Genomic DNA, 25,977 nt, shown 5'->3' on the forward strand with positions numbered 1-25,977 from the left:
ACTACTGTATATATGGATTGCGAAGGTCGCATAAAAGGGGTTAAAGATTAACCGCCGCCGATGGGTTTTTGGTTTCCTCGATTTTTTCTCAAAAGAGCGATCAGAAAATTAATAAAACGGGTGACGATTTACAACATTTTGTGGAACTAGGTCAGTTCTAACAGCTGATCAGGTGGTATTTGGTTTTATGTTAATGTACATCGACTAGCTCTGTTGTTAATATACAGGATGGCTGATGAATTTTGCTACATTAAGAAACTCAAATAATTTTTTTTCAGTGTATGGAATTCATTTTTCTTTTATTTATGTTAAAGCTCATTCAATTTTATTAAATATAGCTTAATTAGTTTTATACATAATGGACTTTAAATGCCCCCCCTGCTCGTTGATGCATATGCGGCATCTTACCAAAAAGTTGTTCATTACTGCTTGGAGAGTTGAGACAGGAATAGCCGCAATTGTTTCTCGAATGGATTGCCTTAGTTCATTCAAATTTGTTGGTTTTGCTTTATAGACTTCCTGTTTGCAATAACCCCACAAGAAAAAGTCAGGTGCAGTAAGGTCAGGCGACCTGGGTGGCCAACGGAATGTGGAGTTTCTGGATATCAGCTTATTGGGAAATTTTCGTCGCAATTCTTTCACAACAGGTCGGGCTATGTGAGGAGCTGCACCATCTTGCTGAAACCACACAGAGTTGAAAGAAATTCTCATTCGGCGTAATTCTGGATAGAAAAATTCTCTCTTTCTTCGAAGAAGTAGGGCCCGATAATGCAGCGTGATGAAACTGCACTCCACACTGTGACACGAAGTGGATGCAATTCCGTCTCATGGAGTATCTGTGGGTTGGAAGCACTCCATATTCGACAATTTTGTTTGTTTATGTTGCCGTTTAAATCGAAATGGGTCTCGTCAGACATGAAAAGACAGTTCAACATGTTTCCATCCTCTTCCACCATTTGAAGCATCTTCTGGCAAAATTCCAAGCGAATCGGCAAGTCTGCAGCATTCAGTTTGTTGGCCATTTGAATTTTATATGGGAATAAGTCCAAATCTTTGTGCATAATTGACTGTAATGACTGTCTGCTTACACCCATTTGAGCAGATAAACTTCTTGTCGAAACACGTGGATTGTTTTGTATGGCAGCAGCTACAGCAGCGATTGTTTCCTCCGTTCGAACTGAAGGGTTTCGATGGTAAGGTCTTCTGTTGACTGCCCCATGCTCGGCAAAATTGTTTACAAGTCTCATTATGGTCCATCTGCTCGGAGACTTGCCGCCAAACGTGCGCCTATACTCTCTTTGAACCGAAACTACGGACTCCAGTGCGTGATAGCGGCGGACAATCCAAATTCTTGTTTCAGTGTCCCAGTTATCCATTTTTGTTAAACGTAAAAGTCAATCTGCAAAATAAAAAAAAAATTTACCAGATTCATTAAATAGAAAAAAAGTTATTAAATTTTTTTTTTGGTAGCGGCTTTCATTAGCCACCCGGTACAATAACATAGTTACAATAAAATGATCCTAATGTTCATGGTTCAAAGGTAAGTATAACGATTTGACAAAAGGCGAGTATTGAGTAATTAGTTAGACGTTATTACAAATTCAATTAACATTACATTATTGAGGTATGTATGAACCTGGGAAGATGGTTCTATTGTAATTTATTCAAAAAAATTCGTTTTATTAGGATGTTCTTCTTCTTCCCTTCTTTGGTAGTGGTATAATTATTTGAAGTGAAGTTAAGTATTAATTAATATTTTCTTACTCTATTTAAAAGGTTGCATGTGGGTAAGTATTAAGCTAAAATAGTGAAAGTAGGTATTATGGCAAATTCATTTCTTTGTTGTTGTTTGTTTTCTATAACTATTTAGACCAAAAGGTAAATCTAAAGGTACGTATAAATGCATGTTTTCAGGAGACGAAAGGTAAGTTTAGTAGTGAGTATTAATTGAAGATGTTCATTGTAGGTTAGGGTACGGTAAGTATGCGCCTGTACCTACACATTCAACTGGAATCAAAATCTTTTTTTTTTACATTATAATGCAGGTCTTCTAAATCTAGTCTCTAGTGATTCCGGATCTGAAGTGGAAACCCGCCTTTTCCACTATCGGGTAAAACCGCGTAGATTATAAATTTAACTTTTACATGTTTATGGTGTCCAATTGTAAAGGTTAAAACACTCTTAAAAATTCATAAGCAAAAATGGTTGTGAGTGAAATTTTGTCGGATCTGTGTAGGTCGAGAGGTTATGGTTATGCTGGCTTCAGGAGTACCACCGCAGCAACACCAGCTTCACATTTATGTTTGCAGACCACTGTTCGATAGGTGCACGACCGCCAAATCTCTGCAGGAATTGTTATGCCGGTAACTGGATGTGGTGCCTATGAGGCTAGGACTTTTTGAAGTCAGGCGTATTATTTCGATTAGTTAAAACACACTAAAACTTTATAGAACCGCACTTTAACTTTTAACTAGAGTTGATTGATGTGTTCGTCAAGGAAGTTCTTCAGGAAAAGAACGCTCATAAGCCCTGATATGAGCTCGACTCCATATGGTACTTATGCAAAATAGATTATCGAAACATTTTGTTAACAGTGACAGACTGACGGAAGTTGCATTTAGACTAGTGTTAGATAGTACAGGGTGTAGCAAAATCATCAAAAATTGCATAGTCTGTCCGTCTGTCACTTGGTCATTTTTCCCTACCACTCACCTTCACCTTACCTGGCCACGCTCAAGCGCAGCACCAACACCAAAAAGTTAAATTTAGGCCTGCATTATTAAAATTTCACGATTTCATCCATACATTATACAATTTATTCATAATTTAATCTGACTTAGAGCTATACCCTAAAGCTATCTAATTCATTGCCTGAAAACAAATGATATTTGTAAGGATAAAAGCCCGCTTAAGATTTACTTTCAAGAGGAAGCAAAACAAAATGTTAACATACGATATTAATTAATTTCGATTCAATTCAATTCAAAACAATGGTTTGTAAAGGCAAACAAAAAAAGTAAAAAGGAAAACTAGAAGTGAGGTTCCTTATACTAGTAGAAAAAAAATTTTAATGAACCACCCTAATATGTTATCTTACTAACTACTATCTTAAAATCTACAGATATAAAATTCAAACAAAATAAAATAAGAGGGCGAACAAAAAAATTCAAGTACCCTAATCCCTGACCTACCGCAACCACTCAAGTAAACATAAGATCAATTATGTACAAAGTAAAAGTAGGTCATCAAAGTTAAAGAATTTATGTGTATATGAAAACAAGAGGTATGAATGTAAGTACAAATGTACGTTTGTGACGTTTTTCATGCATGTACATATGTTCGTTGCAATCTGTTTTTATTTTTCTGCTCTATTTTTGCAAGAGCAGGAATCTGTGCTAACACATGTACATACAACTAAACAGGTGTATGTTGATAAATTTTAACATTTCACTCAAAACACTCACCAAGTTACTCTTCTTATCCAACGGCGCCGCTGCAGTTGAGTAGCTGAAACAAAAAACTCAAACATGCATATGTAGATATAATCACGCTCAAACACTGATAACGATCGATCGCTTACGATCCTGGATGTGAGCATATTAATAGTAACAAGGTTATAGCCGTGCTGACAATATAAAAAAAAGTGGGTAAAAAAAATCGAAAGAAAAAACATATGAAAAAGATTCAAACGATTTTTCAGGTGCTTAAAATCTAGCTCCTGAGGCTAAATGTGCGGAAGCCAGGGGTAAGTTTGTCGGAAGCGTTCCGGCAAATAAGTATGTATGTGCGATCTGTGCAAACCAAATTAATAAAATAAGTTCAAAATTGCATAATTTCGACTTAGTCCAAAAAAAAAAGGTGTGCGGAAGTGGACTTGTGGGCAGAGCACACCGATAAAGATCGGTGTACTCAGAACCTAGTAACTTGCCGCAACAAAAGAAACAAAGGAATATTACAAATAAATGTCACAGATAGGGAGAATTGCAAATGAAAAACTAATTAAAGAAATTTCAAAAAGTGTAAAGTGAAATGGAAAATTAATCAATAATATAATAAAAAAAGGCAAGTGAAGTATTAATTAGACCTTGGCAAAAAGGTTTCCTGGCAAAATTTTCAAATTAGCAACCCCCAGCCCTTAGATTTTCCCCAATATTTTCCTACCAAAACTTATGTCAAAAAAAATTTTACAAGAGTAAGTATACTAAAAAAAAAAAGGTATGTGAGAAAATACAAAAGTATAGCGTGTTGGGAACAACAAACAAAAAAAAATTTTAAATTCAATTTCGAGGATTTTTCCTGCTGCTGCCGTGGTGGTTTGTTTTTGTTGTCGGAAGTGATCTCCGCCGATACCGCTTTTATGCTTCTTTAAATGTTAGCTTCTTATCCGTGTGATGCTGATAAAAATTACTTCGTTGAGCTGGTTGGTGGATGAAGATAGTGTTGTTATAGTTGTTGTGGTGGTGGCAATGTATTGCCGGTATCAAAATATGTGGTTGCTGTTGGCGTTGCGCCGCCAATAAATATCTGTGTTGTGCTAGGTGTTGTGTCGTCTGTGAAAAAACCTATGTGTAGTTGTTGTATGCGTGATGTGCCGTCGGAAAAATTTTGCTGTCAAAATTTGTTGCGGTTGTTGCTTATGTTTCCTATGACACCTTTCATTTGTTGCAATACCAATTAAGTGTGGCCGCAGGTGGGAATTGTAATTGCCAATAGAAAAAAGGAGTTGTACTTGTAACTGGCGTTGCGCCGTCGATGAACAAATATATGTTTGTTGTTGGGCACGATGCCACCAATTTGGCCTTTAGGCGGCTGACCGAAATTTTCAATTCTCTGCCCCGTGGGTTCTTTCCAAAAGTGCCCGGGAACTTCTGCTGCTGTCCTGAGTCGGGAACCACTGGTTGTTGGGTGAACTCCTTGGCCTTCCTGCGTTTTTATGCTTTACGTTTCGCGAAAAACTTTTCGGCGCGCACTCACTGCATAAAACTCTTGGATTTTAAGCGATCAAAGCCGCGCACTAAAAACTTTATGTATTTAACAGATTTTTACGTTTTGCACTTACACGCACTGGCACAGATAAAATGATACTTTTCCCGTTGCCTAACGTTGTACCCTTTTATAGCCACCGCCGTGGCAGAGAACGTTACTTAGAACGGAAAATTTCTCAACCGTGCTGTTTCGCTGGAGCACTCTATGTCCGTACAGAAACTTTTCCAAGAGATTCTCTCCGCCCTGGAATTTCCACGCTTGAAGATCCTTACTAGATCCCTGTACTCATCGCGACACGCTTCTCTTTCCGCGGTCTTTGCTAGCTTAAACATTTATTTTACCTATCTTCTTAGAAGACTCAGCTCATTGCTCCATCATGGCGGCTTTGCGTTTCCTCTGAATCTTCTTAGAGAGCAAGCTTTGTTATACGCAGTCATACGCGTCCTTGTTAGGAATTCATTGGACTACTCCAGTTCCTCCACATTGGCCATAAGAAGAAAATTACTATCGTCAAAAAGATCTAGAGGAAAATTAGTTTAGTTAGTAGATTGGTCAATAAACTGGTCCGAAATTTCTATACCAGAGTACGAAACGACAGAGGAACCAAAGAAGCAAATTAGAAAATATATACATAAAGCGATAATCTACATATGTCCCAAGAACAGCAGAGAGGATCAAGATATCGGATTTATATGACAAGAAAAGGTCGAAATTTCGTTCACATACAGCAATGAAAAGCTTTTCAGTGGAAATGCATCTTTCTTGCATCAGCTTCCGCTTGGAACCGGCATAAAACATATAGGTCTCGTCTGCCAATTTGTAGGGAAAACCAAAAGGGGGAAAGGCGCAAATTCGAATAGAACTTCGACCTAAATCTTCTCGGCGATCAATCGCGCCAAGCCTTAACTATTTTTTGTTTCTTTTAAATTTTTTTTTGGTTAATGCGTCAAGCGTAATACAAATACTAACTCAGTTAAACAAATAGCTTTTTATCTACCAAAACAACAAATTCAAGGTTGTTATATTTATTCCAGCAAAATGAAATTAGCGCGTATATTCTATTCTTTTTTAACGGTAAATTTAATTGTACTTAATTGCTCGTTTCTATATTTGTACAGTTGGATTGTTATATTAGATAAGTTCGAATAGGTAAAGAGATACGTGGACAATAGTGATACGTGTATAATATTTTCATATTTTTTCTTTATAAGTTACATAAACTTATCTCAATGTAGAGGTTAGGTTACGGTGGCCACTGGTGCGAACTTAGGCCCAAAAAGTCCGATTGTGATACTACGTGGATCTGTCCTTCAAACCAACAGGTCGATTCAGCAAATGTTAGGAATTTCTTAGGCTCCAACTTATCCAGATCACAAACATCGCCAAAGAAGGGAGATCCCAGAGATTTCTTCCTCTTGCGCCAAAGTGCAGGACAATCGCGCAGAAAATGCTTGACTATTTCTATCTCCTCTTCGTCGATGCAGCTCCTGCAGTAATCATTATAAGGAGCACCCAGCTGTTGTGTATGCTTCCCGATTGCTATGTGGCTGGTTATAAGTCCAACCACCAGAGATATGGCCCCCTTCCAAGAAGAAGGAGAATTCCTGTACGTCTCCCGTCCCATTCAGGCCACACGAGCTTCCAGGCGATGAAAGTGGAACGGGTGTGCCCCTCTTGCAAGTTCGTCAGCCATCTCATTGTTCGGTACATCCTAGTGTCCAGGCAGCCATACCAGACTTAGGGAAGTTAGCTCAGCGATCTCGTTAAGAAATTTGCGGCACTTCTCTACTGTCCTGGACTTACATGTGACCGATCCAAGTGCTTTTAGTGCAGCCTGGTTGTTAGAGTAAATACAAATTTGATTATACGCGTGAACAGCAATTCTCAGGTGATAAACGGTCCCGTTTATAGCAGCCACCTCCACCTAAAAGACGCTGCAATTATAGGGTAGGCTGAAGGATAGTTTCCACCCTAGTTGAAGTGCAAAGACGCCGCTGCCCACCTTTTTATCAAGTTTGGAGCCATCAGCATATATCTGCAGCCTATCCCTCAGGCCCGGCGGCTCCTTCAACCAATAACCCCTATCCGGGACAACAACCTCGTGCTTCATATCGAAAAATACAGTCGGAGCACAATAGTCCGACGAAGGCGAATCCAAATTCGTCAGGACGGCTGCATGGCCATCCACATTGACTCTATTGGCAACACATTAAAAAGAGTATCCAGCGACTCCGCAGGGGTAGTGCGCAGAGCATCCCCCACGCAGACTAAACCACTTCTTTGTACCTTCTGGAAAACTAGTAGGTTTGATTTAGTATCAGGCCAGTATAAAAGGATTGGTCTACCCACAGCAGTTTCGAGCCACAGGGTAATATCATGTGATAATCCCCATCTTAGCGCAATAGCTCTCCTACAGCTGTACAGTGCCACTATTGCTTTTCTCACACTCCTGAGCGTTTTTCCTCCAGAACAGTTTCCTATCCAATATTAATTCTAGGTAGAGTCCCTCAGCGTCATACCCGCTAGCACCGTCAGCGCAACGCAGGTATCTTATATTTCTTAGTGAACAGAACCAGTTCAGTTTTAGCTGAGTTTACCGATAGATCTTTGCTCCTGGTCCAGTTCTCCACCAGTCTCAGCTTAGTTTGCATTAGTTCGCTTAGTGTCTGTGGAAACTTCCTGCTAACTAACAGCTCGAGGTCATCAGCATATGCGATAAATTTGCTACATCCGTCCTTCTCAAGAAGCTCATTAAGTGTGGCAACCCATAGAAGTGGAGAAAGTATCCCACCCTGCGGGGTGCCTCTCCGTATGTGTTTGACCACCGTTGAACCTGCCAGGTCGGTATTAACCATTCTTCACGACAGTAACTGCTGAACAAGTTTCACCAGCTCCGAATGGACCCTCAAGACGATTAGTGCATCAGTTATCGCAGAGAGCGTAACATTGATGAAAGCTCCCTCAACGTTGGGAAAAGCTATGAGTGTGATGTACTTGTATGCCAAGGATTTCTCGATCTGGCAGACAACTGCATGCAAGGCCGTGTCCGTGAACCTCCCTTTCATATACCCATGCTGGGATGTAGATAACTTTCCCTCCAAGGATTCCCTTAGTATAAAGTCCATTGAACTATCGAGTGTCTTCAGCTGGAAGGATTTCAGACAAATCGGTCTGAAATGTTGTTGTTGTTGTAGTAGTGCTTCGCCCATGCAATAGGTGTGACCGATCACAGTCATCAATATCCTCTAACGGGAGTCCAAGGAAACTTGCCGTTTCAACAGGGGTGGAGAGAGAGGGGTGTTAGAGGCGGTGGTTCTACATTACAATTGAAGAGATGGTGGGTGTCATGTGGGGACACATTACAAGCAGGGCATACATTTTGCATATCGGGGTTGATTCTGGATAAGTAAGAGTTTAACCTGTCAGCATCCAGATCGAATTACAGCTAGAGTGGCCCTAGGGAGTGTGCGTTCCTCCTCTGCAAGTTTGGGGTATTGTTCTTTGAGTATACGATTCACCGGGCAATTCCTGACATATAGGTCCGACCCCTGTTTGTGGAGTTCACTGAGGACTTGCTTGTGTTTTTTGGCTTCATACGGATGTGTTCTCATGTGCCGTATTTCCTCATAATGCTTACGGAGATGACTCCTTAAGCCCCTGAGCGGTGTTGGCTCACCAATCAGATGTCTGTTGGGATGCCCAGGTTTCTGGGTATTCAACAAGAACTGTTTTGTTAGCATTTCATTTCTCTCCCTGATGGGGAGTATTCTCGCCTCATTATGTAGATGGTGTTCTGGGGACATAAGAGGACAATCCGTGAGTGTTCTAAGGCCAGTATTTTGGCAGGCCTGTAGCTTCTTCCAGTGAGTAGTCTTAATACTTGGCTACCATATCGGGGACGCGTAGCATGCAATCGGCTGGCCAATTGCTATGTAAGAGGTAATGAGCATTTCTTTATCTTTTCCCCAAGTAACGTCAGTAAGTGATTTGAGGATTTTATTACGACTCTGGATTTTCGGTGCACTTGCGGCAGCATGCTCACCAAAATGTAGATCCTGATCGAACGTCACACCCAAGATCTCGGGGTGTAAGACAGTTGGTAGCGTAGTGCCATTGACATGGATGTTCAAAATGGTCGACATTTGGGACGTCCATGTTGTAAATAAGGTCGCCGATGAATTGGGCGGTGATAATGTCAGGGGATGTCCTTGAAGTCGGCGGCCCTGAGCATGGCAACAGGTTAGAACTCACCCAACGTATACGCAATACGAACCCGAACCGATTTTCATTTAAAGTGTTTAAGTGTGCTACTAGCAAACTACACCTACTTACAAAGCATGTAGATGATTTCTTTGCTATAGTAAAAACGGAAGAAATTGAAACCATACTCAGTCATCTCAACAGCTACAGCAGAAGCATTAAATTTACAATAGAGGTGTAGAAAGACTTGGACACGTTAATCAACAGGAGAAACAACAAATTATATATTGACTGGTACAGAAAACCCACAGCTTCGGGAAGACAAATTAACTTTTATTCAGAACATGAAAAAAGTACAATATCACATACCGCCAAAAGCTTCATAAGACGGACTCTCACAATAAGCGACAGAATATATCACAAGAAGAATATTACTATCATCAAAAAACTCTAGAAGAGAATGAGTTTCCAAGCAGATTGGTCAATAAACTGGTTTGAAATTTCTATACCAGAGCACGTAATGAACGAGAAACCGAAGAAGCAAATAAGAAAATATACAAAGCGATAACCTACGTCCCAAGAATAGCAGAGAGGATCAAGAGATCGGAAAAGGTCAAAACAGCGTTCACATGTATAATGACCATATATCCAAAATTAATGTTCTTTTTTATATATTTGTGTTTACCAACAGTCCTGAAGATGGCTTCAGATTGAAGCTGAAATATCGACAAATGAAAAACCAATGTAATTTTAAACATTTGTGTTTTATTTTACGTACGACGAAGTTACATCCACATTTGTAAAAAGAATAAAAGAAATTGAAAATTATTTAACGGTTGCATTTATTTTTTTGTATACATACTATAAGTTTTATAAGATAAATTTTTCTCGGCATAAAGTTCACTTTCTCAAGGGACCTTCCTTCAGTAATTTATTCCCCAACGCTCTATATCAGTTTAAAATCAATATATTTTGACGTGAGCTGAGACGTTTATGAAACAAATCTGAAATGGAGCGTTCAGCCGTGGTAGAGTAATAATTCAATAGACACACCTCGTAATTAGGTCATTTATGAAATCCAGAATTTTTGTATCAGATATTTTTATATAAAGTCTATATACTTCTTTGGGCTCTTTTTCGATCCCCACAGCACAAAGTCGTCTTCCGAAGATGCCCGCTGCACCAATAACATTACCCAAGCTTGGGTTACGTCTAGCACAATACATATTTTTTCCTTCGGGGTAATCGCCACAGTTTCTTGGGTCTACTATATTTACATCATAGTCTTTCACTTCTAATACATCAGCATTCCATCTTCTAACAATCATATTATCGTTCACCGAAAGTTCATTTTCGCAAAGTGGTATTGGATCCTTGAAACTTCGAAAGATCTTTTTCGTTTCAACTCCAGCTATATCATATTCGCCCTTTTTGGGTTCTGAGTTATTATCTAATAGATAATGTATATCCTTCACGTTTTTGAATACAGGTTCGGGTCCAATAAGTTCAACGTACATTGAATTTTTGTTGTAACCGTTCAAAGGTCCCGCAGATGTGATTGTTATTTTTTTTGAGACTAATGAGCCAATGCAAAGATAAGAATTACCAATAGTTATATGTACCACATATTCATCACAATTTACATGGGTCAAAAGGCCGCTAAGGACGACAACCAGGATAGCGATGTGAATGTTTAAATTCATTTTAGTTCCTCGCGTGTTCCGCTGCTCACTAAGTATAAAGTAACTAAAGCAAGAAAAGTTTTGTGGGCGCTATTTATACACAGCGATGAAGCTTGATGAAATATCCGGGTGCAATGCACGGCTAGAAATCTGAGCTTAAAATTTTAACCATTAATCGGTTAACACTTTTTGAAATATTTCGCTACTAAATTGGAAACCTCTCAATTTAATATTGTCTCTTTTTTAATTTTATTCAATTTCAATTTAAAACTTGTTTAAACAATAAGCTTAAGTTAAAAATATTAAAATTGTTTTAAAACAAAACCAAAAAAGTTTCAAAAAATCCAAAAATGCAAACTTGTAGTCACTTCTGGGTTTGAAACAAAATCAAAAGGTTTCAGAAATCTAAAAATAGAAACTGAAATACAAACGTCTTATTTTAAAACTTATCCTAAGAGTTAAAATTTGGTGCTGAAAATTCAAAAATAAATTTTTTTTGTGAAAAGTTATCTAAAGTTAAAAAAAAATTTTTTTTATATACATATGAGGTGTTATGAAATGATTTCTTACACAGTAGATAGAGCAACGCTGTAGGAAAAATCTCTAGTTCAAAACTGGCGCCTTTCTAGTGCATTCGAAACCTCTACTACTTCTAAATTCTGCTTCTAGTACGATATTAGAACATTTATCAATACATCCGAACCAGTAGGAAAGTTTGGTAAAAGAAACTTTTTTTTTGCTTTTTGTAACTTTAAGTGTAGCCTTCTCCAGTTTCAAATTGAAACATAGTTCCATGCGCTCACTTTCAGGAAGACCGTTATATGTAATCTATATTTAAACAAAATTTGGTTTGATCATATCTCCAAATTGTTTCAGATTTAGGCTCAAACTTTTTACCGTGTGCCTGCCAAAATCTCAAACCACTTATTGATAAAAAGTGGCCGCTGTGGTGTGGTGGGAGCGTGCTTCGCATACTACACCGAAGGTCCTAAGTTCAAGTGCCGACCAAAGCAACAACAAAAATTCAGAAGAAGTTTTTCAATTGGAAAAAAATATGTCCAAGCGCGGTCGCCCGTCGGCAGTGATTTGGCATACACTCCAAGCGTATTTTTACTATGAAAGGCTTTTCAGTGAAGATGCATCTTCCTTGCATCAGTTTCCGTTTGGAATAGGCATAAAACATATATGTCCCGTCTACCAATTTGTAGAGAAAACCACATGGGAGCAAGACGCAAATTCTAGGAGAAGTTCGGCCCAAATCTTCTCGGAGATAAATCGCGCCAAGCCTTAATTATTTATTTCTTTATTATTTTCTGTTTTTTGGTTAATGCGTCAAGCGCAATACAAATTCTAAATCAGTTAAACAAATAGCTTTTGATCTACCAAAACAACAAATTCATGGTTGTTATGTTTATTCCAGCAAAATGAAATTAGCGCGTATATTCTATTCTTTTTTAAAGGTAAATTTAATTGTTGTTAATTGCTCGTTTCTATATTTGTACAGTTGGATTGTGATATTAGATAAGTTCGAATAGGTTAAGTGATACGTGTATAATATTTTACTAGTTTTTTCGATATAAGTTACTTAATCTTATCTGAATGTATAGGTTGGGTTACGGTGACCACCGGTGCGAACTTAGGCCCAAAAAGGTCGCATTGTGATTCCACGTGGATCTCTCCCCTACTCAAACCAACAGGTCGAATCAGCATGTCAGGAATTTCTTAGGCTCCAACTTAGCCAGATCACAAACATCGCCAAAGAAGGGAGATCCCAGAGGTTTCTTCCTCTTGCGCCAAAGCGCAGGACAATCGCACAGAAAATTTTTAACTATTTCTCTCTCCTCTTCGTATCTGCAGCTCCTGCAGTAATCATTATAGGGAGCACCCAGCTGCTTTGCATGCTTCCCGATTGCTATGTGGCCAGTTATAATTCCAACCGCAAGAGATATGTCCTCCCTTCTAAGAAGAAGGAGACTCCTGTGCGTCTCGCATCCCATTCAGACCACACGAGCTTAGTGTGGTAGCAGGATTCGAGATTACTCCATCTCATACCCGCTTCCCTAAAGAAAATCCCTTTCAAAGTGAGCTTACAGGTAGCGAGCGGCATGATCAATCTCTTCCAGGACGACGAAAGCAGAACGGATGTGCACCTCTTGCAAGTTCATCAGCCATCTCATTGCCCGGTACATCCGAGTGTCCAGGCAGCCATACCAGACTTAGGGAAGTTAGCTCAGCGATCTCGTTAAGAAATTTGCGGCACTTCTCTACTGTCCTGGACTTACATGTGACCGATCCAAGTGCTTTTAGTGCAGCCTGGCTGTTAGAGTAAAAACAAATTTGATTATAGGCGTGAACAGATATTCTCAAGTGATCAACGGCCCCATTTATGGCAGCCACCTCCGCCTGAAAGACGCTGCAATAATCACGTAGGCTGAAGGATAATTTCCACCCTAGTTGAGGTGCAAAGACGCCGCTGCCCACCTTTTTATCAAGTTTCGAGCCATCTGTATTAATCTGCAGCCTATCCCTCAGGTCCGGCGGCTCCTTCAACCCATAACCCCTATCCGGGATAACAACCTCGTGCTTCATATAAAAAAATACAGTCGGAGCGCCGACGAAGGCGAATCCAAGTTCGTAAGGATGGCTGCAGGCCATCCACACTGTCTCTATTGACAACATATTAAAAAGGGTATCCAGCGACTCCGCAGGGGTGGTGCGCAGAGCACCCCCCACGCAGACTAAAGCACTTATTTGTACCTTCTGGAAAACTTGTAGGTTTGATTTAGTATCAGACCAGTATAAAAGGATTGGTCTACCCACAGCAGTTTCGAGCCGCAGGGTAATATCATGTGATAATCCCCATCTTAGCGCAACAGCTCTCCTACAGCTGTACAGTGCCACTATTGCTTTTCTCACACGCTCCTGAGCGTGTTTCCTCCAGGATAGCTTCATATCCAAAATTACTCCTAGGTATTGGGTAGTTCCCATATATTCTGCGGAAACTTCCCGCTAACTAATAGCACGAGGTCATCTGTATATGCGATACATTTGCTGCATCCGTCCTTCTCAAGAAGAACCAAGAGCTCATTAAGTGTGGCAGCCCATAGAAGTGGAGAAAGTACATCACCATGCGGGTGCCTCTACGTAATTTTGGCCACCGTTGAACCTGACAGCTCGGCGTTAACCTTTCTTCGCAACAGTAACTGCAGAACAAGTTTCACTAGCCCGAAATCGGCCCGAAGCCGATTAGTGCATCAGTTATCGCAGAGGGCGTAACGTTGTTGAAAGTTCTCTCAATTTCGAGAAAGGCTATGAGTGTGAAGTCCTTGTACGCCAAGGATTTCTCGATCTGGCAGACAACTGCATGCAAGGCCGTCTCCGTGGACTTCCCCTTCATACACGCAAGCTGGGATGTCGATAACTTTCCCTCCAAGGCCTCCCTTAGTGTAGAGTCCATTAACAAATCGGTCTGAAATCATTAGGGGTCACGGGACAAGTCCTTCCAGCTTTTGGTATAAAGATGACCCTTGAATCGTTCCAACCCCGTGGAATATGGTTAAGAGCACAAACTCATTTGAAGATGTTATACAACCACAAAGACCTCAGTTCGATTGTTTGCTGAAGTTGTACCGGTGCCAACCCACCCGGCTCTGGTGCTTTGAATGGCTTGAAAGTCATTATAGTCCATTTAACTTTACCCATAGTAATGAACTTCCCCTCAAATGGTTCGCCAGTATGAGTCTCCCTCCAGTTCATTACTTCATCACTAGCGCCCGGAAACTGCGTACTCAGGAGCAGCCAAAGGGTGCTCTCTTCCGAATCCATCCATGTCCCATCAGATCCTTGTAGGCATCTCGGGACACTTTTGGAGCACCAGAGAGCACGTTTCTGAGCCCAGCTCGCTCAGAAACCGTCTCCATTTCGCTACAAAACCTTCGCCAGGAGGTCGTCGAAGAGGATCTATACTAACATATATTTTTAAAGCCGTTTTTTCTGAACCGCAGAGCTCCAAAACGGCTGGACTGAATTAAATGAAAAGTTTTTTTGTTTAGTTTTGGCTTGAGCCTGACATGGTTATAGGCCAAAAACCGTATAAGAATCCGGGAAGGTTTTGGAGATATCCCACAAAATGTGGACCAGGGTAAACTTATAACGATTTCATACAATATGGGTATCAAATGAAAGGTGTTGACGAGTGCTTTAACGAGGCACAGATATTAGTCCCATATAAGACCCTGTTTTTGAGGTATTGACCAAAATATGGACCAGGTGTGGCCCTAGATGGTTTTACTACAATATTTATTTATTTATTTATTTGACATAGTGGTTGTATCTGTAAGACAAAGTCTTTTTAAGTACATCAGCAAGTTTTAAAAACAAAATAAATAATTTAAAATTGAAGTTGTTATAACAACTTTAATGCTTAACCTACACGTTTGATAAGAACATGAAAGTGCTTAAGTATATTAAGAAAGTAAGAATAGAAAATAGATGAAATTATGTTGTAACCACATTAACCACACTGAATTGAAGTAACTATGAATTAGCTTCCTGTAGTTGCTCCTACCCATATCAGCCTTGAGAGAGTCAGGAATGGAGTTCCAGAGCCTTACAGCATTAACAAAAAACAGCCTCGATGAGGACAAATATAAATATCGTGGTAATATTAGCTTGCGGTGTCTAGAAGACTTGGAAAATTTTAGTTTTTCATAAAGATAATTTGGTGTTTTGAATTCAATAAGTTTGAACATAAATATACGGTTTCGTGCAGCAATATAATCAAAAATACTGCATCCTAGAAATTTGCACCTCCATGTGGAGATGTGGTCATACTTTTTAAGGCCATAGGCATAACGCGTTATATTATTAAATGCAACATCAATTTTATGGCTCGAAGCAGAATCTAATTGACTGTAGACAAGCTCAGAGTATGTTATGTGCGGCACAATCAATTGTATAGCTAACTTTTTTCTGGTCTCCAAAGGTGTAAAAGAAGCAGAAGCTCTTAAACGGCGCAAAATAGAATAAACATTGCTTAGAATTTTATTAACGTGGTCAATACAGGTCAACTTGGAGTTTATCACAAAACCCAAATTTCGAATCTTTTCAGTAAACGAGAGGGCACTATTTCCAACAAAGAGCTTTGGAATATCCTCAACATGTACAACGCTACTACTTATGGGCAACACATATGACTTTTCACCATTTAAGCATAGACAGTTTTCACAAGCCCATTTCCAGATTGCAGACAAGTCACTATTTATTTTATAACATAAATCTTCGACAAGGCCAACACTACTAGATAGGTATAACTGGATGTCATCAGCATATGCGTGGACATTTACGTGCTGACACACTGAGAAAACATCATTGACAAAAAGACTAAACAGAAGAGGACCAAGCACAGAGCCTTGTGGCACACCAGTAGGGACAACACGAGATTTGGATGCAGAGTTTTTGCAAACTACCTTCTGGGTTCTTCCCTCCAGGTAACTGGCCATAAGCTCAACAGATGTAGTGGAGAACCCGAAGTATAATTCGAGTTTTTTGCAAAGGAGGTTGTGCTGCACTGAGTCAAAGGCCTTAGAAAAGTCAAGGAGGCACAATTGCAGTAGAGCAACTGTGCTTAGGTCTGAATCCAGATTGCACTGGACTCAACAGGTTGTTCTCCTTAACATAAGCTGAAATTTGACCCGCCATCAAGGACTCACACACTTTAGCAAACGCAGCTAAGATGCTAATTGGCCTATAATTGCAAGGTTCAAGAGCATTATTTGTTTTGGCGACAGGAATAATTAACGCCTTCTTCCACTCCCCAGGGAAACAAGAAGTTGTGAAGTAATGATTTATAATATGCGTGAGAGTTCCTAAAATGAATTGCAGAACGAGTTTGATGAACTTCAAAGAGATCCCATCATCCCCAATATCATTAGATTTGATGTTTATAATTGTTTTACAAACTTCTAATTCTGATACTGCTTTAAATTCAAATTTAATCACTGGCTCAAAATGACTTATAATGTCCGGAGGTATATGACTGTCCCAACACTCACTTGACCTAATAAAATAATCGTTTAGGATATCTTGGTCGACTTGATAGTCCTTTTGACACTTCCCATGTACGTTAAGACTCCTCAAGTTTCGCCATAAATCTTTTGACGGAAGTAACGGGTTTAATTTATAATTGCAATACATCTGCTTCGATTTTCTTATGATAACGGTGGCTTTGTTTCGGGCGATTTTATATAAAGACCAAGCAGACTCAGTTTGTCTCCTCTTCCATTTCGCGTAAAGTCTATTTCGTTCTCTTATAGCAGACCTGACTTTAAAGTTATACCAAGGAACAGACTTGATATCAGCCCGAGCTCTACGTAAAGGGACATGCTTGTCATAAAGCTTACACAAGTTTTCACTTAGAAATTCAAGTTTGCCGTCCACAGTAATAATAAACCAACACAAAGACCAATCAACATTGCACAAATCAACAAACAAAGCATCCAAATTAACAGCTCTAAAATCACGATAAACAGTGGTAACAGTGTCAACAGGACAATTGAACGTAACATCTAGTGAACAAAAGATTAAATCATGGTCAGAAATAAAGCTGATTTGGTCAAATTTTGTAATATGGTCACGACTTGACGTAATAATCAGGTCCAACAAGCTTGGAGTCGAATTATGTGCGTATCGTGTTGGTACATGTTTGTTGACTATAGTAAGGCCAGCAGATGAAATATGGTCAAGTAGTTTATTTACATAGGAGTCATTTAAGAGTAAATTAACATTGAAGTCACCACAAATAACAAAACGCTCGAAGTCTATTAAAAACGAAGATAACTCAGCAAAAAAGGAATCTAACAAGTAACATCTATTTGGGATACTAGCACTTTATGTTATCAGAAATTTCAGCTATAATAAACTCTGTCTCACTATTTTTAGACACTGATAACACATTAATCTTTAAGGAGGCCTTGCAATATATTGCAACCCCCCCTCCCCTTCTAGCTAATCGATCCACACGTGTTAGTCTATAGTTAGGGATACTATAGTAGGCATCAGATAAGTCAGAGAAAAACCAGGTTTCTGAGACACAGATAACATCAACATCTGATTCCGAAAATATATCCCTAACATAATCCAATTTGTCACCATTCATACTTCGAGCATTAAAGTGCACTGCTCTAAGTCCAACCGATTGCTTGCATAAAATATTTATTAAAGTCTTGTGGCATTCGCTAATTCTAAAGGCAGATTTCTCACAGGGGCTTAATACCGTAGGTTGGAGAAGGAGACAACACAAAAAATGCTAAATGCACAAAAACTGCAACGCATATGCAATTGCATGCAAAAACGAGTTACATTATATAGAAAACGAGAGAAAAGTGGGAAGATATAATTAAACAAATAACAATTAATATTTAGTTTGAAACTCATAGTAAGAGAAATCGATAGGTATAGAATTAAGGGAGTAAGGCAAAAACAGAAACCTATAGCGAAGTTAACATTGTATCTGAAATACATATACAAAGAACAAAACATTGCTAAAACAAACATATGTAAGTAAATAATATGTTACGACTATATCAGCGCTCCTCTTCCAATAATTGCATTGACTTCAGCTTTGCTATTTACCAGCTTCGACTCTTCCCCTTGTTTATGTCTAACAAAAATTTTGCCATGGATAGAAAACACCGACGCTAACTGCTTCTGCCGTCTCAGTGCCGATGCATGAGTCATTACCTCCCTCAAGTTCTTTGGCAGACTTTCATGTATATACACCGACTCGTACCTAGGCAAATCAAGATCAGAGAGCGCAAGCGATCTCTTTTTAGATTTGCAAAACACAGCAACAGCCTTTAGCAATTGGTTACGGTCAGGCTCTGAAAAAAACTTTATTACAATGGTAGTGGGCTTTTGCTGAGTTTTGTTGATTCCTCCGTTTCGCAGTCGAAATGCATCTCTTAAAGGTGGCGATTTGTGCTCAACCGCCCGACAAATCTGCATAAAGAGCTTAGGCAAACTCTCATTCGCAGCTTGAGGTATGCCAGTGATGATCAAGTCAGTGGCAACAGCGCTGATTTCGAGTGCATTGAGCTTTGCCTGAGCTGCAATTAGCTCGTTACGCATAAAGAGCACATCAGAGCACGCATTTTCAACTGCAGTCACTCTCTTCTCTATTGCAGCCATGGATATGGGTGTCAAATGAAAGGTGTTGCCGAGTGCTTTAACATGGTGTAGTTATTAGTCCCATATAAGACCCCGTTTTTGAGGTATTGACCAAAATATGGACCAGGTGTGGCCCTAGACTGTTTTATTACAATATGGGTGTCAAATGAAAGGTGTTGACGAGCGCTTTAACATGGTGTAGTTCTTAGCCCCGTGTGAAACCCGGGATATTCACCAAAATGTGGACCATGTTACTTGACTTTTCTATTATGTATGTAATCAAATTTAACGGTGCGGCATCTATCGTGCTGTTAAGATAACAGAAAACTATATGCATGCATGCAATCATTAACAGATTGCTTTCAGCGTCGATTACTCTTGCAATTTTTTTTAATTGTCAGGTTTTAGTTTTATAAAGATGACCATGTCACGCTATTAGCTCATTTTAAAATAGAGCACGATTTGCTTTTTGTTTGAAAGTTAATAGCGTATTTTCTTCTTACGAAGGTAACCCCGATATCAAAAAGGATTCGGCACTTTGTACAGTTTATAATGTCCACCCCTATTAAACTGAATGCTTTTATATACGTTTACTGCTACACGATATTCGGGGCCGCACTTCTTTTGAAAGCTTGCGGACTGTAAATGGTATAGTTTTTAAAACTTTTCAAGCCGCTTGCCGAGAGCTAAACCTTTTGGAAAATGACGATCATTGGAAACATGCATAAGCTGAGGCATCTCTTTTACATTCACCGTCAAAGCTGAGAGAGTTATTCTGCATTATAATAGTTTTTGGTCAGCCTTCAAACGCTGAATTGCTATGGAACACATTCAAGAATGACTTCTATGAAGACTTTCTTTTCAATGAGTGCAGAAGACGTAACGATCCCTATCTACTAATTTCTGAAGAAGGTTTTATAAAAATTAACGACAATTTGATAACGTTTAAGTTATTTTACTTTTTTTTTTTAAGTTTAATTGACATCGAAGACAAAGTAATAGGACTATGCGAAAAAGAGTTATCGAGTTTTGGGCTGCCTTCTCCAAATCGGAATATTCAACGAACTGAATGCCCTTTTGAGACCATATTGAGGCGTCCATGTGACGTTAACATTTTAATTGACTACCTTGCAACTAATGTACCAAAAATGGCTTCGCATCAGCAACTAACATATGGCAAAGTTGTCGACGGCATAGATAACAAAGCTGGTCAAGAATTTTTCCTAGATGCTCCTGGTGGTTGTGGAAAAACCTTTTTACTTAATCTCCTTCTGGTTTATGCCAGATCTAAAGGCCATGTGGCGCTGGCAGTAACGTCATCGGGAATCGCAGCGACTCTATTATCCGCTGGTCGAACAGCCCATTCCACTTTTAAGTTGCCCCTTAGCGTGTTCGTCCAAGAACAACAGATTTGCTCAATTCGAAAGAAATTTTCAAGAAGCTGTACTGATAGTGTGAGGTGAGTCTACAATGACCAATCGAGCGCATACTGAGGCAGTAGATCCCAAATTAAAAGACATAAGATCTAACGACAAACCCTTTGGTGGAATAAAAATCGTGTTTGCAGGAGATTTTCATCAGACTTAACCTGTAGTAGCGAAGGGAACTTGAGCTGATATTGTCAAATCAGGCTTCAAGGCATCCTTATTAAGGAACCACGTAGAGAAATTGTGTCTGCGAACAAACATGAGAGCACATCTGAATGGAAATGTTAGTGCATTCCCCCAGGATTTACTCGACATAGGAGATGGTGAAATTTCCAATGAGAACGGTAACTTTATAGTTGATTCAAAGTTTGGTAATGTGGTGCATAACGTGGACGAAATAATATAGCAAATTTACCCGAATATTGAACATCTTTGCAGTAAGCCATATACCTGGCTATGGGAGAGGGCTATCGTTTCACCAAGAAATAAAACGGTAGACGAAATTAACAACATACTTATAGATAGAATTCCCAGCGAAACCCGAGAGTATTTATCAACTGACTCTGTCCTTAATAGAGAAGATGCCGTACACTACACTACTGAGTTTTTAAATTTTCTTAATCCCTCTGGCTTACACCCTCATAAATTAAAGTTAAAAAGTTACATTCCAGTTATTTTACTGCGCAACTTAAAGCCACCCACGTTATGTAATGGGACGAGATTACAAATAAAACATGCATAACAATATCCTAGAGGTAACAATCCTTACGGGTCCAGTTGCAGGAGAAACATCGTACATACCTCGCATACCTATGAGTCCGACCGATATGCCTTTCCAATATAAACGATTGCAATAACAAATACACAAATAAACAAATCGCAGGGACAAACGTTCAACTAATGTTGGTATTGACTTACGGGCATGTGTTTTACACATGGGCAATTGTATGTTGCAATGTCCAGATCTGGGAACCCTCAACATCAAGCTATACTACTGTCTTCAGATAAGAAAACTAAAAATGTAGTTTATTCTGAAGTACTTGGAAATTTAGTGTTGCCTTTCTAATAATCGAATGTAAATATAAAAGAAATTAATATACATATTTAAATGGATATCGAAACCAATATGTTCTGTTTATTTCAAAACATTGTGTATTTCATAGGAAAGCATCTTTAAAAAATGTAAAAACTGAACCTGTGAACAACGTCGCACACGGGCTGCTAGTTTCTTATAATTCCCGAGAATCGTTTCGTATGCATCCCATTTTTCAGCCTCCCTGGAGGCTTTAGCAAGATTGAACGATTTCCGACAAGCCTTGCGTAGATTATCTAGGTACGCGTTCCACCATGGTGGTTTGATCTTACCCCTAGATTTCTTCCTAGCGCAGGCTTTATCAAGAGGCTCCCCGCATGCCTTCGTATACAAGTGAACCATATTATCCAGCTCTGAAGGGTTCTCAGGGTAGAACTCACCCAACGTATACGTAATACCAATGTATACATCCGAACCGATTTTCATTTGAAGTGTTTAAGTGTGCTAACAAGATTCGAGACGGAAGCTACTAGCAAACCACGCTTACTCACAAAGCATGTAGATGACTTATTTGCCATGTAAAAACGGAAGAAATGTGAAAACGTACTCGATCAACTCAACAGCTACAGCAGAAGCATTAAATTTACAATAGAGGAGGGGAAAGATTGTCAACTACCGTACTTGGACACGTTAAACAACAGGAGAAACAACAAATTGTATATTGACTGGTACAGAAAACCCACAGCTTCGGAAAGATTAATTAACTTTTATTCAAAACATGAAAAAATACAATATTAAATACCGCCAAAACTTCATAAGACGGGCACTTACAACAAGCGACAGAATGTATCACAAGAAGAATATCAAGAGATCGGATTTATATGACAAAGAAAAGGTCAAAATAACGTTCACATACAACAATGAAAAGATTTTCAGTGAAAATCCATCCTCCATGCATCAGCTTTCGTTTGGAATCGGCATAAAACATATAGGTCCCGTCTGCCAACTTGTAGGCCAAATCAATTGGGAGCAAGACGCAAATTCGAAGAAAAGTTCGGGCAATCTTTTCGGAGTTAAATAGCGCCAAGCCTTAGTTAGTAAGTGATACGTGTATAATATTTTACTAGTTTTTTCGTTATGAGTTACTTAATCTTATCTGATTGTATAGGTTAGGTTACGGTGGCCACCGGTGCGAACTTAGGCCCAAAAAGTCTCATTGTCGTGGATTAGCAGCCTTAGCTTAAGAATTTAATACTTTTCATATCTGTTTTACTGCATTCCTATGCAACTCTGTATTTTATTTCAATTTAATTTCAACGGCTTCCTTTGGCTTCACTCTCTCACGAACGAATACCGAGGAAGCACGAATAAGTAAGTGAATTAATTTCAATAATACCATCTTATGTACTATAAAATATGATTTTATAGATATTGAAACTCCAAAATCAAAATTTTTAATCGTAAATTGCTGCCATTTGAATAAACGAGTTTTTAGTATATTCGTGCATTTTATTATTTGCCGGCGTAATAACATTTTAATATTTATTCCACAATCTGCTATACTAATCCGCCTCATATATGCATGACACGCTACAACTTTAGAAGGAGAAATTTAAAGGGTACATCGATTTCAAAGATGTGAAATTCAAGGGAAGAATCGTCCAGTGAGGATGAAAGTGAACGTGCAATGATCGCCAACGAAGCTAAACTCGCAGAACTTCAACAGCAAATACGTAAGTTACAACTTTCTTTAGAAGCCTCCGAAAAATAGAGGTTATATCTCAAAAAACACACTTGCATCGACAACCGCCGCCAGCCATGCAGATGAAGCAAAACTATAGTTACTTGCCGACTCTGATGCTACACTTGCCTCATCGATGAATGCATGTATATCTACCGCCGCTAATTTTGCTATACCCCACATACCACATACAAGTTTTTTTAATGCGTGTACATCTACCGCCGCCAATTTTGCTATACCCCACATACAACATACACGTTTTTTTAGCACTCCTTACTGTGCTAACTCGAATTCTATTACTTACGTCGATACATTTTCACCCCGCAATCATCAAACAATGCCTATCTATGGTATGAATACGAATCCACAGCCAGATAGCAGCATGGAAACCATTGCTACTCAAGCAGGCCATTGGAAACTATTCCACTCCCCTTTTACCAAACCTACTGGTGCCAATCATGTACCGATTTCGTCGCCAATACGAAACAACGCCCAAACGTGTATTCAACCATATAGCCAGCCTTTCATATGAAAAATTCAAGATTTGCTACAGTTTTCTGGTTTGCCTGAGGAGTGCCCTATGTTTGCTGTAGCTTATAAAGAGACAACGCATTTATATTCATATACAAACGTGGATATTTAATTTCGGCTACAAAAAGCACTGAAAGGAGATGCCCGCAACAAAGTTGAATCATTGTTAATACATCCATCAAGCGTGGATGCAGTCATGTCATCGTTGGAGTTCCATTTTGGATGACCAGAAGTACTCATACGCAGTCAGCTCGCTAAAGCAAGGTTATTTCCACCCATCACCGCTGGAAGAATCAACGAAATCGCCAACTTCAGTTCGATGGTAACCAATTTAGTTGCATTTTTGGAAAACGCTGGAGCTGTTCCGCACCTTACAAACTCAAGTCTACTCGATGAATTGATGGTGGGAAATTGTAAAAGCAAACAAGCTTTGTTTTGGCTGCCTATATCCGGGCCATAGTATGTATAACTGTTCGCGTCGTCATGTGTAACATTTCGTCTTGTCAGAAGTATCACAACAAATTACTGCACAATCAGACAAATCAAAATGCCACTAATGGCAGCTCTGCGATAACCGAAACAGCTATAGCTACTGTCAGCTCCTGTCAATCTTTTCGAGAATCGTCAATGAGTTCGAAAAGCGGATATGGAATCATACAAAATAAAACTTTATTAAAATTCGTTCCAGTTAAATTACGTGGTCCAAAGTGTCGTATAGAAGTAATAGCCTTTATTGATGAAGGTGCAAAAGTTACGTTATTGGAAGAAGAAGTAGCAAATGAAATTGGGGTTACAGGTAAAAAAGAATTACTAGGCCTGAAATAGTTCGACAACAAATCGACTAATGAAATTTCTAGACTTGTAAATTTAGAAATTGCCAGTACTTACAGAGATAATGTGAAGTTTCTTATGAAAGGGGTGCGTACTGTAAGAAAGTTGTTGTTGCCCCGCAGACTTTGCAAGCGAATATACTTAAGAAGCAGAATGCGCAGTTAAACGAAATACCAATACAGAGCTACACTAATGCGACCCCGAAAATTTTGATAGGAGTTCCGCATACTAATTTTGATACGCCCTTTACAAGTCGTAAATTTTAATGAAGGTTTCACTGTTCACGAGACGAAGTTAGGTTGGGTTTTGTTTGGGTCTGATGAGAATTGTTCTGATTCGGCAACCATTTGTCACGTACATCTAGATACTGCTATGGATGAGCTTCAAAAGCAAGTCGCCGATTATCTTGCTTTGGAGAAGTTTGAGACTGATTTGCCCCTTATAAAGTCAGCTGACGATATTAGAGCTGAAAACATTTTAAGTAATACAACCAGATTTGTTAATGATAGGTATGAAACAGGCTTATTGTGGAAAAAAGATGCGGTTACATTCCCAGATAGTTATAATGCTGCGCTAAAATGACTTCAAGCGGTAGAGTGTAAAATGCTCTTGGATAAAGAATATAGAAAATGGCACAAAAAGAAAATAGAAGAATACGTAGAGATTGGTTATGCAAGGAAACTTAAAAGTTATGAAGCGAATTTGTCAGAGGAGCGCGTATGGTACTTGCCGCATTTTGCAGTATACAATTTAAATAAAGGCAATAAGCCAAGGCTTGTTTTAGATGCTGCCAGTACCGTTGACAATATTTCTTTGAATTTGGCGCTTATGAAGGGTCCTGAGGAGTTTCAGCCGAAATAATTACAGACGATTTTATTCAAATTTCGTGAAGGGAAGGTAGCCATTTGTGGGGACATAAAGGAGATGTTTCACCGTATTAATATACGCGATGAAGACGTAAATTCACAGCGGTTTCTCTGGCGTGATGGAGATATACGTCATGAAGGCCATGATTTTCGGCTCCATCTGTTCACCGTGTTCTGCTCAATTTGTGAAAAACTTAAATGTATCAAAGTTCGGCAACGCGTTTCCAAGAGCTGTTCAACCGGCACTACGTTGACGATTTTGTAGATAGCTTTTTCGATGTTGAGGAGGCCATAATCGTGACCAAGAAAGTTATAGAAATTCATGGACAAGGACGGTTTGAGCTCAGAGGGTTTGTTTCCAATTCTACTGACCTTCTACTGGCTATAACAACAGCACCAACAATTGAGTGCACCACAAAAAATATGTGTAAACCTGAATTATCTAGCGAGAAAGTATTGGGTATGCATTGGGAAGCCAAGGGCGACGTTTTTTTCTTCAATTTGACTTTCGCTA

At 39.2% G+C, this 25,977-nt stretch overlaps 1 protein-coding gene across 17 annotated transcripts in view; it reads left to right on the top strand.

The window, feature by feature from the left end:
* Nucleotides 1–25,977, top strand: part of Pdfr (Pigment-dispersing factor receptor) — a 456,607-nt gene that overhangs the window by 49,707 nt on the left and 380,923 nt on the right. Inside the window, exons 1-3 of one of the 17 annotated variants that reach the window (XM_067779499.1) lie at nucleotides 12,302–12,328; nucleotides 22,663–22,865; nucleotides 22,923–23,227. The exons of the other annotated variants lie outside the window; for them this stretch is intronic. The gene's annotated coding sequence lies outside the window, so the exon portion shown is untranslated. Of the gene's footprint in view, nucleotides 1–12,301; nucleotides 12,329–22,662; nucleotides 22,866–22,922; nucleotides 23,228–25,977 lie in introns of those variants that run through there. 17 annotated transcript variants of the gene reach the window in all.

The sequence above is a fragment of the Eurosta solidaginis genome, chromosome 4 (genome assembly GCF_040869045.1).
Source record: "Eurosta solidaginis isolate ZX-2024a chromosome 4, ASM4086904v1, whole genome shotgun sequence".
NCBI lineage: Eukaryota > Metazoa > Arthropoda > Insecta > Diptera > Tephritidae > Eurosta > Eurosta solidaginis.